The sequence below is a fragment of the Podarcis bocagei genome, assembly GCF_964188305.1.
Source record: "Podarcis bocagei genome assembly, chromosome: 5".
In the NCBI taxonomy this organism is placed as follows: domain Eukaryota; kingdom Metazoa; phylum Chordata; class Lepidosauria; order Squamata; family Lacertidae; genus Podarcis; species Podarcis bocagei.
The window spans coordinates 68973288-68987613 of record NC_138129.1 but is presented as its reverse complement, the minus strand read 5'-3'; the positions used below and the strand labels follow the sequence as shown (position 1 = coordinate 68987613).

Sequence of the window (14326 nt, the reverse complement as noted above, 5' to 3'; positions counted from 1 at the left end):
GGGAGGCGGGGGAGGGAGGGAGACAGGGAAGGAAGCGGAAGCGGAGCCGCCGCCGCGCGGCGCTGAAGGGAGTCAAGCGGCCGTTGGGTAGAGTGGGGGGGGGCGGATGAGCGAGCGAGCGCTGACGTCTGATGCGGCTGCCGCTGAGAGGGACCGAAGTGAACAAGAAGCCGCTGCTTCGGTCCCACGGGGCTGAGTTTCGCGTCTCTCAGCAACCAGGTCAGGCCGCCTCCCTCGGGGCGAGCGCGCGCGGGGGAGGGGGTGAAACTGGTGAGGCGGAGAGACCCGGATGGTGCGGCGGGTGAGAGGAGGGGGCCGGGGGAAGGAGCGCGGAGAGGGAGAGCGCGAACAAGAGGAGGAGGGGGGAGGTATTATATCCCCATGTGACCTGCGCGTGCGGGAGCGGGAGGGGGGAGAGGAAGAGGCTCGCGCGCCTCGTTCGAATCCCAGCTGCTGAACCGAAAGGTGCGGCGTGCGCGTGCGCGGCGACGTAACCGCTCCTTTCCCTCAGCCATTGACCATTTTGCTCTCCTCTCTGTCCGTCCGCCCTCCCATTTTCCACGTGCGCGGGGGAGCGCGCACGGCGTACTGCGGGCGCTGTTGTGTATATACAGTATATCTGGGACACGCGGACACGTGCGCGACGCTTCCGCCATGTTGGGGCTCGCAGGAGGCAGGGGGAGGGGTGTGCGCGCGCGTTGAGGTGGGAGTTCTCGCGAGGTCAGCCCTAGTTCCCGTGGGAGCTGGCCGGAGGCAGGATGGCGGCGCTGCGCTGAGAGTGATGGGTAATAATGGTAACGGGCAACCGGGAAGCGAGGTGGATGGGAGGGGGAGAGAGAGGGAGGGGGCGGCGCGCCGTGAGTTCCTTTAGGCCCGGCCTCTTTAAGTCCGACGACGCGCGTGGGGGCGGGGCTGAACGTCACGGGGAGTTAGACCTGCGAGAGTTTTGTGCACGTCGGGCTCCTCCCCTCCCCCCTGCGCTTTCCCCACAGTCAAAACTGCCGCTCCGTGGCGCCCCCCCCCTCACCGCGCCTCAGGTTCTCACCACAGGTTCCCACATAGTCTTGAGGGCGCCCCCATGTCATCTTTTTGTTGATGCTCCTTCGGTCAGCCCACTTGGCTCCTCAGCCCTTTAAAACCGTTCCGTGGAACCTCTTCCCGCAAAGTTCGACCACCTCCAATGCCCACCTTTCGTTCAAAATACCTTAGTCAGGGCCACATGGCTACTTTCGACTTGCCTTAGTTGAGTATCTTATAGTATTGGGTGTTAATGTGCTAAAGGACTTGTAACTGACGCGATCAGCTCTGGGAGACAATTTGGCCTGCAAGGCAAGTTCCTTAGGAAAACTAGACCCAGCAAAATAAACACCATGCAGCAGCCCTAATTTGGAGCCCTGTTTGCCAATCCTGTTCTCTGCTGCACTGCCTCACAAGTTTGGTTATCAAACTTTTTTTTTTAAGCCCGTAAGGTATTCTAGAAAAAGCAAAGGTAAGCAGGCTGGCAGAGTACATTATTGTTAGTTTCTGAAAGCATATTTTGCACCACTTGCTGTTGATTGCTGAGCAGGATATTACCCACAGTAGATTTTATGTAGAAAACGAAGGGAGCCTGTGGCCCTCCAGATGTTACTGTGTTACAACACCCTGGCCATGCTGATTGAGTCTAGGAAATCTGCAGAGCCACATGGTTCTACTTGTAGTCACCATTTTCTTTGATGAAATGGGCTTTTGCCTGCAAAGTACATGCTGCAATACATTTACAAATCTTTGCCTTAGGTACCACTTGTGCACGGTTGTGCATTCCTCTGTAAACTTGCACAGTCAACCTGGTTTGTCCCGGATTGTTTGAATCTCCTTTTCTCTTTGGCGATCCCTTGTAGCCGAGTAAGATTACCTTCCATGAACATGGTCTTAACAGTGAATTCGTAAGTGTGGAGGTGAATTCTGGATCCACATGTCCTTCCACTTCCTCTTAGCACATTTCTCCCTTTCTTCCTGAGTTCAAGCATCTTCAAAGTCCATGACACCTTTTGGTAAAGGCTGTTCTCCAGTTGGGACTCTTGCAGGCCAGTGTTTCCCAGTTGTTTGTGTTTATACTACATTTTTTTTAGATTTGCCTTGAGGGAGTCCTAAAACCTCTTTTGTTGACCACCAGTATTACACTTTCCATTTTTAAGCACTATCCCCCCCCCCAAACAAGTTTTAATGTGAGTCTGTTACAAGATCATTTGTATTATCTTGTAATTTTGAGATCTTTGTTTCCTGGGATTGGGATTTTACCTCTGACAAGCAAAATATGCCTAGAATAATTTTATATAAAGTTTGTGAGGGAAGTTCAAAATAATGCATTTTCTCTTTGCAATGTGTTTTAACTGTCACACATGTTGCATATTAGTTGCAAATTAGGTATTTTGAGGACTGGATTTTAGTAGCACAATTTTTTTTTGTTCATTTTGAATTTGTAGATTGCGTTCCTTTTACAGTAATTTTATTAGCAAGTATCCTTAACTGCAGTTCTATTTCTGCTGTTTATGGATGATCTCAAATTAAGATTATGAATTGGTTGGTGACAACTGTGCCTGCAATTACCGTATTTTTTGCACCATAACACTCACTTTTTTCCTCCTAAAAAGTAAGGGGAAATGTCTGTGCGTGTTATGGAGGGAATGCCTACGGGTGGCATGCCTACGGATTTTCCTCCTCTAAAACTACGTGCGTGTTATGGTCGGGTGCGTGTTATAGAGCAAAAAATACGGGTATATGAATTCTGGTTTTGTTAAATTTTACAGAAATAGTTCAAATTATTGAAAAAGTTGGTGACAAGAAAGAACAAGAAAGAAACGAGTGCAATTGCTTGTTAAAATATAGTGCAGGCACCCCCAACCTTCGGCCCTCCAGATGTTTTGGACTACAATTCCCATCATCCCTGACCACTGGTCCTGTTAGCTAGGGATCATGGGAGTTGTAGGCCAAAACATCTGGAGGGCCGAAGGTTGGGGATGCCTGATACAGTGGAATGCTGAGAATGCTAGAGTTCTAAAAGCTAGCCAAATTCTCTAAATAAGTGTCATACAGTGTTGGGATGCTATCTAAGTTTGACCCACAAACACAATATTGTCCTAGATGTGTTTTTTCTTTGCAAACACACATTTGCACCTTGCAGAATAGGGGAAGGAATTTGAGAGGGAAAATGGTGTTAAGTATCTCATTCCCCTACTACTTCAGTCCAGTTTGCTCTTTTCTCACTCTTTTTCTGTGGAAGAGTGGATCTTTAGGAGCCAATATACAAATGCATATAATAATTCCTATATTTCTTAAACCAGGTTCACTGAAAAATGCTTGGATTGGTGGTGGTTAGGCTTGAATTCCTACAAGATATTTTTGCTTTCTTTATTTCACTTTGTACTGTAGAAAAGCACTTTGTAGCTCTCATTGTATAATTTTCATAAACAAGTTATTGTACTCTATCCTAAGTAGTTATTTGTTGCTGCAGCAGTTCTTGGCCTTGGCTATTGCATTGTTCTCTCAACTTTTTATAGCTTGTGTATTTAATGGGAGCTACTCCCAAGTAACTGTACTTAGGATTTCAGCCTTCAGAAAACATATATAGGTCTCCAGAGTCTCAGCTAATATTAAGAAGTTTGATATTAAAGTATCTTAAAAGATGTCAATAAAATGTCAATGTATTCCCTTGCTATGATATTGTTCTCACATAACACAAAGCCATGGTTTGTTTAACAGACCACGAGTTAGTTATGAATTGTCTCACAGGTGATCAGACCAGTCCTAACTTATTTCTCCCAAGTTTGTTTTGTTTTCCAGCTGCTGTTGCTTCATGTTTCATTAGCATCTAGGATGGGGGTTACAAAAAAAAGAAAAAGTTTAAGGAAGGGTGCCAGATTCACATGTAATGCTGATTAAAATAAATCAAGGTTGCTAGCATTAAGCAAGTGATAGTTAAGCTGCTAAGTTTGAACAATCAAACAAACCATGGCTTAGTGTTATGATCATAGCTAGCTGCCTTGGTCTCCTTTTTGGCAAAATGTAGGAAATAATAATGATGTGTGAACCAGACCTAGATGTAGTGTGCTAGGGATGATGCAATAATTTTTTGTTTGTTTTGGGAAAATGCACAAAATATTTCCTAGGCAAAACTTAACGAAAAAATTATCATTAAAATAGCACAGTGTGCATGTTAGGCGTGTAATTAAGCAGCTGGTATATATTACCAAGAGTCCTCTTTGGATAACCAAGGAGGTTCTTGCAGTATGCCTGGACAGACTTCTGTTTTATCAACTGTGTATGTTTATCTATTTTACACATTTTAAACATTGCATGAAGTTAGTAAGATTGTGAGCCATCATTCCCCCATGCTTAAATTTTATATTTTAATGTTATTTCTATAATTTAATCATGTTTTCAGAACTAGATTTAATGCACAGTTACCTCCTAATAGAAAGCATTTTATTTTACGTGGCCCATATATTCAGAAATAGCTGGTTATTTTTTGCACAGGCTATGATTTTAATTTAACATTTCTAGCGTATAGTAATATCCTATTAGAGTGGCCTTTCACAATTGTGTAGCAATATTGGTTATACATGTAAGCTAATATATATATAAATGTTTTTAAGTTGCCATTCCTACTATTATAGCCTATCTTGTTTTCTTACTTTTGGCATGAAACTTTCTCAATATGTGTTCAAATAATAAAAATAAATAAATTCATAAGCTACAATGCAACATAAAAGTTATTTCAAGGTTCAGAAAACAGGGCAGCAACCAATACTATAGTTCCTAACCCTTGTATTGGGTTTCATTGCTGTGTTGAGAACTTATTGTGGCCAAACTGATTACAGCATCAATAGAGGTCACTCCTCTATATTGACATCATTTGAGCATAGCTTGGATTGGTGTTAATATTGGATAAGCTCAAAGGACTAACAAGCAATTGGATATCCCAATCTATGAAACAAGCCAACAGTTTGGGTGACTTGTTCCTCATTTTGATTCTTACCTTAATAGATGGAAGACAGTACTACTAATGGCTGTGACTTCCCATAATTTAATGTGGCATTATTTTATATTCTTTTGGGTTTAGATTATTATTTGGAAATCTAAGAAATTGTCATGGGCACCACAGAATACCCATTTCACAGAAAAATAAGCCGACAAAAATCCTACACTGCCCTAAAACAAATAAAGCAGACCCCCCCCAAAAAAATGTATGCAAAACATTCACAAAATAACAGAAAATCCAAACAGCTTACTATTTTTTCCTGTGTGTGTTTTTTTTTAAATATTTGTGTTGGTGTGTGCAGTGTTATGTGTCTAAGGGTACTATGGTGCCCCTGGGTGTCACTTTGAAAGTTAAGACCAACACTTTGAATTGAATTCTGAAGCATACCAGGAACTAGTAGAATTCTTTCAATACAGATGAGATATGATCTCTTAAGAATCTGGTTGTGGTTCCTGAAGCGACTCAAGTAGCATGTACATTTAAAGCCTGTTGTAGTAATCTATCATAGAAGTTAACAGGGTTATGGATAACATTTGGCTTCATGTGATGTGAGATACACCTTTACAACTATCTTTTAAAAATAGGCAGTCATCTGAGAAATAATTTCTCTAGCTCCCTCATATGGCAGAGGTACTTTGGGCCCTGTAAAGATTCCTATTCATTTCCAGCACCTATTACTTCATATGAGGATTAGGAGATGTCACTTGCTATTTGCAACTGTCCTTTCAAGGTGGAGTGACAGTTTCAAAACAGGGCGGTCCCCCACACCTCCTCATTCAGCTTCTTCATACTTGATTGAAGGAGTGCCTCATGTGACCTATGGAAGGCATTATTTTATATTTGTATTGCATTTGTGAGGAATGTTGCTAATGGCTATTTGATATATGTTTACATTTGTATTTGGGGATATACAAAGCAAAACAAAGAATAGCCAGTTTATTATGATAACATTGCTGATAGTGACACTTTGACATAAGTTTAAAAAAATCATAAATGCCCACTGAATCTCACAAAGGCATGAAAATGTAACTAATAAATACTTAGATGTTCTGTAAGATCAAATGAGTTACTATTCAATCTGTGGCAAAAGAGGCTGGAATAGAATTAAACTCTAGTTCTACTTTTAAAGTGTGTGGAATTTGGATGTTTGATTTCTTATGTTGGTTTATCATGGCAAATAATGTTGTTTATTTCCCCCCTTCCTTCTCACATTTAGAATGTATGACACAAAGCTATCTTTTGGAATAGAGAACTTCCATAGGATGAGCATATTTCAGAAAAAATCCCCCAGGCAATCTGAGGAGTACCAGCTACATATTGCCAGAATGTGACTAATCCCAACCCACCATTACTTCTGTATAAATCTGTCTTGCCCAGCAGTGGGTACAGAAGTGATGCACTTAGGTTCCTGATCCAAAAAACCATCTATTGACAGTTCACAACTTATTTGCTCATCTCACTTGGTGTAAAAATGTAGTTATCAAGTTTCTGCCAGCAACTGTTCTGCACATTACTTCCAGGAGAATATTGTAGTCTCTTGCTCTTGAAGGTTATGAAGCAAACCTTACTTTATCTTTACTCTACTTAGAATACTGCATATTGATGAAGGATATTAAATGAATTGAGAGGTAAAAAATCACATGACTTTCAAGAACTGTAGCTTATTATTTCCAAACTTACACAGTTCTGGTGCGCACTGTGTACTTAGGTAGCCCCATACTGGCTTAGTTCTATGCCATAGCCCTGTCCCGGCATGGCACAAATTTGTGGCTTTTGTGCTACCTGTGGTATGTCTGATAAAAGCAGGACGTTGGTTAGTCATGGTTTTGACTACCGGTATCCTGAATACTGAAAAGAGGAGAAAGCCTTCTACACATTATTGGGGTGAATATATTGGAACCCCAAGGAATGCAGTGTTCTGTGACTTACAGTGGTACCTCGAGTTACAAACGCTTCAGGTTACAAACTCCGCTAACCTGGAAGAGTTACCTCAAGTTGAGAACTTTGCCCCAGGATGAGAACGGAAATCGTGTGCCAGCAGGGCAGCAGCAGCAGCAGCAAGAGGCCTCATTACCGTAAGCACGCCTCTAGTTAAGAACAGTTTCAGGTCTTAACCTTATTAACAGTTTCAGGTCTTAACGGACCTCTGGAACGAATTAAGTTCATAACTAGAGGCACCACTGTATTTATTTTAACTGTAGGTAGCATGGAGGCTACCTTTGCTAATTGGTTGTAAGGAAAACAGAATCAAAACAATCCATTTACGGACATGTGAAAAAATAATGCTTTCTCCTCAACTACCGAATCTGTGATTTATGTATATTTCACACCACTTAGGAAATGATAGTATCTTTGGCAAGAGTGTCTCTGGGAATGGTCATATGATAGGGAGAGGCTTTCTCTCTCTAATGAGGCTACTTATTAGAGGAATTGCAGGGAATTTTTGTGTCCTTGCTAAAGATATTGCTAAAGTTATTGCTTTTCTGTTTGTGTGAGAGTCTGAGAAGCCAAATGCCATGTTTTTCTCCTGTAGTGAGAGGTTTTTGTTAGTTTAAGACTATTATAAATGTAATAGGGAGGTAAAAATGCTGTGAATTGGTGAATTGAACAAGTTCACTCTAGGGTAAAATGTGTGTGTGTGTGTGTGTGTGTGTGTGTGTGTGTGTGTGTGTGTGTACACACACACACACACACACACACACACACACACCCATACCCGTACCCATACCCCCCCACACTTAACAAGTATCCATGCTAACTGATTGCTGTAACAATTAAAGCATGATTGTGATAATATAGAGCACTGCTTTTCAACTAGTGGATTATGTCAACTAGATTATCCACCTGCATTGGATGTCTTAATGAATACCATCCTAAACTGTTAGAAGGCATTCTGTGCCACATGTGCCACTTGAGCCTTCAGTGAAAATGATGGCTCTAGTAGCAACCTCAGCCTTGGTCCTTGGTCATTCTAAGGCAGTGTTGAATCCCACTCATCCAAGCTGAGGAACATCTTACAAACTGTGCCAGTTTTGTCTGGATTGAATCTCAGTTTGTTTGCCCTTGCCCATTCTATTTCTGCATCCACACACTGGTCTATTCCCACCAGGCTATGAAAAGAATGTCAAATGGAGCTTTGTGTCATTTCCAAATGGATGACAATACACTCCAACTCATTGAACTACTTCGCTTAGCAGATTCAAATAGGTATTTAACATCATGGGGATAAGATGAAACCTTGTGGGATAAGCAAATATGCTGTGGGGTAAAGCAGAAATCCCATGGGACCACATTTTGGAATTGGCCCTGTAGGTAAGTGTAGAACCATCATAAAAAGTCGCTGTCCCTCCATATTCTTTTTTTAACCTACATTGTTTGCAAACAGGAAAGAGTGAATACTTTGAAGGTTGTCATATGCCATGCCATATGGACAGTAAATACACTGACTTTTTCTTAATTCTGTTGTCTCTTTCCTACAGTATCCTTGTTAAAAGAAATGTAAATTGCTTGAAAATGATGTCTGGCATGCATCATGGACATTAGCAATGGTGACTATTAAGCTTAGTGGAGCTACACTGGAATTCCTCAAAGCTCAGAAGAGAAGTTCATATTCTATTCATTTTTGCAATGGTAGGAAATGAAATATATTTGTTTAAAATTATTGTGGTTTCTTGTATCATTAAATCTTTTAAATGTTATTGTATTTATTCTAATGACCAGTTAGATTTACTCTGAAGTCCATGTAAACACCAAACATTTTGTGATAGGATATATATACACCTGTCAACTTACATATACACACAGGTCCTGTTATTCAAATGCATGTTATACAAAAAATCACTTATCCAAACACAAGCAATTAGTATCCAAAACTTGCTGTACATATGGCAGAATCAGATATCCAAACAGCCGGACCTGCATGCAGGACTGTAAGCAGTCTTAAACAAGATTAACTTTTTGCATTTTGTTGGTCAGACAAATAAGAGAGCATTTCTTTCCTTCCTTGTTTGCATTTTGCAAGTTTCAGAATGTTTTCCTGGGTTTTCCCAGGTTTTCTTGTCATTTTGGGCTCAAAATTCAGTGGTTGGGGACACATTAGAAATTGTTGCATAGGAATCAATTGGCTCATTATGTGAACGCTCACCTAACAAACAATTTCCTGAGAATGCATTATCTTCAGGTAGTGAAACCTGCATGTATATAAAAAAGAATGAATATTTAGTATTATGAATCACTTTCTTCTCCTATTTATGGATGAATCTTTTGAAGTCTGAAACCAGACACCCAGGGATGTGATATATCCTCTAGTACAGGCATGTCCAACTCCCAAGAGACTGTGATCTATTCCCAGTATAAAAAAAAACTGGCAGTGATCTACCCATTGTCATTGACGGGAGGAAGAGCGTGCGTGGGATGAGTGGATTGTTGAGCTTTTTTTAGGAGGGAAGTTCCCAGAGTTGTTGAGGATTGCACAGAGTTTTTTAGCTTTCCCCCCGTAACTTTTTGTACACAATAAAGATCCAGGGATCTGCCAGTAGATTGCAATCTACTGGTTGGACATCCCTGCTCTTTTAAATATTTCTAATTATGATGCTTTATAATTAGACATTTTGTCTTTTGTGGTATTTTGATTTCTGTAAATTGCCTTTTGTACATTTGTGGAAAAGTAGTGTATAAATTGTTAAATAATAATATTGAATTACCATTGTCAGCCATTAGTATAGAATAGATTATTGTCTTCTCCAGTACTCCAAACTATTTGGAACATGTTAGGAGTCTGTGCATATATATTGGTGCATGTATAATTGAAATACATGCATGTTCCTCCCACCTTTAACTCTGCCTCCATTTGCTTGCCCTGTGTCAGGAGTTTACATGAGTAAACTCCTCATGTATTTTGTAAATCACTGTGTTAATCAGTGACTCTACAGTTGTACCTCTGGTTGCGAACGGGATCTGTTCTGAAGGCCCCTTCGCAACCTGAAGCGTCGTATCTGCGTAGGTGCGTGGTGTGATTTGGCGCTTGTGTGTATGCGCAAAGCACAGTTTAGTGCTTGTGCACATGCACGAGCGGCTAAACCTGGAAGTAACCCTTTCCGGTACTTCCGGGTTGCCGCGGGATACAACCTGAAAAGACGTAACCTGAAGCATCTGTAACATGAGGTATGACTGTACATGCCTCTGAAACTCAGGTGGTGAGTGCTGATAGATACAGAGGCAACATGGGTCCGCTGAAAAACAAGTAGAATATTGACATGCTCAGGGGAACCATGCAGAACTAAGGTGCAGAAAACTCCAACCCCATGCTCAGAAACCATTGAAAATCGAGTACAGTAATACCTCCGTGAATGTCCGCCCCGTTGACCATCCATTTTGGTGAATATCCTCGGCAAACCAAGAAGTACCGGAATGGGTTACTTCCGGGTTTGCCGCTCGCGCATGTGCAGAAGTGCTAAATCGTGCAGAAGCGTAAACCACTCCGCGCGTATGCCCAGAGCAGCACTTTGTGGAGCGTCCGGTGCTCTGGAACTGATCCTGGACTCAAAACAAGGTATCACTGTACCAGTTGGAAAAATAAAATGAGTGTGGGTGTATGGTGGAGAATAGGGCTAGGCGATATATAATATATCATTCAAAACCGGTTTGAATTCTATATCGTTATATCAGTTTCATAATTTTTGACCCAGCAATATACTACAAATCTGTGGTATATTTTGCACTATGCAAAAATTACGATGCAAGAAAATCTTTATTTCAGACATGGTGATACATTGCGATGTTGAAAACCAGATATTGCCCAGCTCCACTGTTCGCCTTTGCATACTTCCATCCTTATTTCAGACATTGTGATATATCAGTATACAGTGGTACCTCAGAACTCAAACGTAATCCGTTCCAGAAGACTGTTCAACTTCTGAAATGTTCGAGTTCCGAGGCGCAGCTTCCGATTGGCCAACAGCTCTGTTTTTGCACAGTGGAAGCTGCGTCGGACTTCCATGTTTCGAATAACATTTGAAAATCGGAGCACTTCCAGGTTTTCGGCGTTTGGGAGCCGAAATGTTTGAGAACGGAGCCATTCGAGTTGCGAGGTACCACTGTATGATGATGTTTAGCTAGCGATATATCAACATGTTGAAAACCAGATATCGCACAGGACTAGTGGAGAAGAGGAATGCCCTGAGTTAGGAGCTCTTTGTAGCTTATAGAATCCTGGAGGAGGTCATGCCTGCCTAGCAAGAACCCCTGCCTGGATCATTCCTGTTAGGAGACAAGGATGCACTGAAAAATTTGTTTCAGGTTTCACTTGTTTGCTATAACTTATAATGCAATGTAATATACTCCACATATTTCTCTAATCTACATAGTGCCATCATTTACTTAAGGTGACAACTTGTTTATCTTTGTTCTGTTTCATTTTTAGTGGAAATAGAATCTCTTTTTATACAAAACCCAAGGAAAATCCCCAATGTAGGGTTGTTTGGATCATAATTGAATTGGTATTGCCTGCTGTTTAACTCTAGTATTTAAAGGCATGGGATGTTAAGAAGAAAGGCTGCATTTCTTGCATGAGATTAGTCATTTCAGGGAAATATACGTGTAGCACCTACCTCTGCACAGATGTCTAGGGATTTGTGCTTTTCTACATTGTGAAATGCAAATATGTATGTACTGTACCTTGTTACCTATGATTGCTTAGATTGCCATGATTGTGATAGCTTCAGAAAGACTTTTGGCAGTCATAGGAATTACATGTGACTGCTTGCTTATGGATTCATAGGAATCCACATGCTGCTGCTTGCTATACAAAGAACACCTGCATGAAGATAGTTATTTAACATCTCAACATATCTGAACCAGCCCTTCATAAAATATAATTGTGTGGAATATGAATTATTATGGCATAGTCATAACTTATGAGAACTAGTTTTTATTCTAATTTGGTTAATGTGTGTCAGTTTTCTGTCATAGAGCTTCCCTATAAATTCCACATCCTTTCTCTACTTGGGCATTGTTCCTTATAGACAGAACTTTAAATTTATCAGGTATCTTTCAAACAGAATGGATTCTAATAAAAGATGGATGCAGTTGGTTCTAAGGGCAGAACCTTCACATGCTCTTTGCTGTGTAATGTTGGAGTTGGTTAGTGCATGTTGCTGATAACGCCACATATGGGACAGCTGCATATTCCTTCATTGCAGAGGGTTGGACTAGATCAGGGGTAGTCAACCTTTTTATACCTACCGCCCACGAATTCATCTTTCTTGATGGTAAAATTTCCTTACCTGTGCTTGATGGAAGGAGGATTCAGCTTGTGCCGTAGAACCCCCTACCACCCACCTAGAATCCCGAAACACCCGCTAGTGGACAGTAGGGACCAGGTTGACAACCCCTGGGCTAGATGATCAGGGTCTTTAAAATGGGGTTTAACTTCATTTTCATACTAGTCTTTTTCACATTTCCAAAACTGACTATCATGGGGAATTATGTCATTTTTGGAGATTTATTTGAATCTTTGTGCCCTGGCTTCTGCAATGAAGATCTTCAAGCTGGCTGATGGTATACGTGGTGATGGTATATAGTCACCCCTCCCCAATGCACACACATCCCAGTTGTCATTAGAATGATGGATCAGGGTAGATTATACTTCCCTTTAGCCCTGCAGTTGCTGGACAACTGGCAATTATAAAGCGGAGTGAACTGTTCTTCTGGCAGAGAAGCCAACACCATGCAGGTGGCTGGGCCAGGCTTGTTTTCCCTGTGTCATTACATTCTTCATGGAATGCATCAGTGGTTGTGGGACTGCAAAGGTTGGAAAGGTGTGACATGATAAATCCAGAAATCCAATTCAGTTACAGCTTGATTACTAAGGATAGACCATTTGAAGTGTACAACAATTTATTTTCTTGATCAAAACATCATAGCATTTGCTTATTGCCAAACCCAGTAACTTTAGTTCAGAATCCCTTGTTAAATTTTCATGAATAATGTATACTCCCAGTTTTAGGGACAAAGAATATTCCCCATCTGTGGTTAGACTCCATGTAGCAGGGATGGGGACCTATAGCCCTCCAGATGCTGTTGAACTCTCACCAGTTCCAATTAATGTAATAGTCCAGCAACATTTGGAGGGCTATTTGTTGTCCATTCCTGCCATATAGTATGCTTCGTGCACCAGACATTTAGGATTATCTCATCTAGGCTTTGCTTCCTTGATATCATGGCTTTCTGGAAGATAGGAAAACAAACATTTCATCCTCCCAAATAAAATATTTGTATTAAGTATTTCAGATTTTGCTTTTGAAGCATGCTTACATTATTGAGCAGAATACTCCTTTAAAACACCTCACTAAACTGGATAATTTGAAACAAATGTTCCTTTCATTTGCAAGGAGTTACATTAGCTGTTTTCTTAGCATTCATATACAAGGTGTTGTTGTTTTTTTGTAGGGCCTACTTTGTTCCCACTAAAAGGACATAATTTATCACAGTTTTTTCTCCTGAAAAAGGGTATGAGAGTAGTTATATCACATAGATCAAAATAACGAGCCTCAACTTTTGTTTTCCCAGCAGTCCATCTCTTTAATGGAAAAAAATAGGAAATGGCTTTAAAGCTTGGACAATTTTTACAATTTAGAAGTGGGTATAATTTATTTTACATTAGAATTTGGTTTTGTTTGTGTACAGATCCATGATCCATGTTCCCTAAATTTATAAGTTACTTCCACTATTATTCCAAAATTCTTATAATTCTAGTATTTATAAGTCAGTAGTGGTTTAGGGAGCCTCTCTGTTGCTTAATATATTTATATTATTTAGCTTATAAAACCTTCTGAAAATGAAGCAGGGACTACCATCTTATTCCATAAGATATCGGAGTCAGTGTAGTTTAGAATCTGGTCCTAGTTTCTCCTAGGTTTTTTTTTTTAAAAAAAAAATCTTGATGTTCCATTTGATTATGATTGCGTCTTATCCTGCTAAATTATTTAACCCATTAACTTTGGTTTTTAGTGCAGTTGATTGTACATGAGGCTCAATCAATTAAGTACATCTTGATATCTATCAGTTTTAACTTAGAGTGAAACTGTGGTATAAAATAGTAACAGTCCAGTCTTGTACAGGATTACCCTGAAGCAAGTTTCACTAAGTTTAATGAGGTTTACTGCTGAATAAATGTGCATAATTTTTTTAGCCCCATTTGCTTTATTTTTCCATAGTCTTTATTTCTAGTTTCAGTAGACAAGTTTTGAATTAGAGGCATATATGATCTTCTACTTATTCACTGTTGACTTGTTGATTTGTTTTTGT

General features: G+C 40.5%; 1 protein-coding gene across 7 annotated transcripts in view; it reads left to right on the top strand.

Annotated features, from left to right (window-relative positions):
- Window positions 1-34: 34 nt before the first annotated feature.
- The window catches only part of ZZZ3 (zinc finger ZZ-type containing 3), a 42119-nt gene continuing 27827 nt past the window's right edge, over window positions 35-14326 (top strand). For 3 of the 7 annotated variants that reach the window (XM_081193696.1, XM_081193695.1, XM_081193694.1), the window contains exons 1-2: window positions 35-219; window positions 8500-8650. The gene's annotated coding sequence lies outside the window, so the exon portion shown is untranslated. Of the gene's footprint in view, window positions 220-639; window positions 786-8499; window positions 8651-14326 lie in introns of those variants that run through there. The other 4 variants (XM_081193690.1, XM_081193691.1, XM_081193692.1 and 1 more) reach the window with 4 other exon arrangements.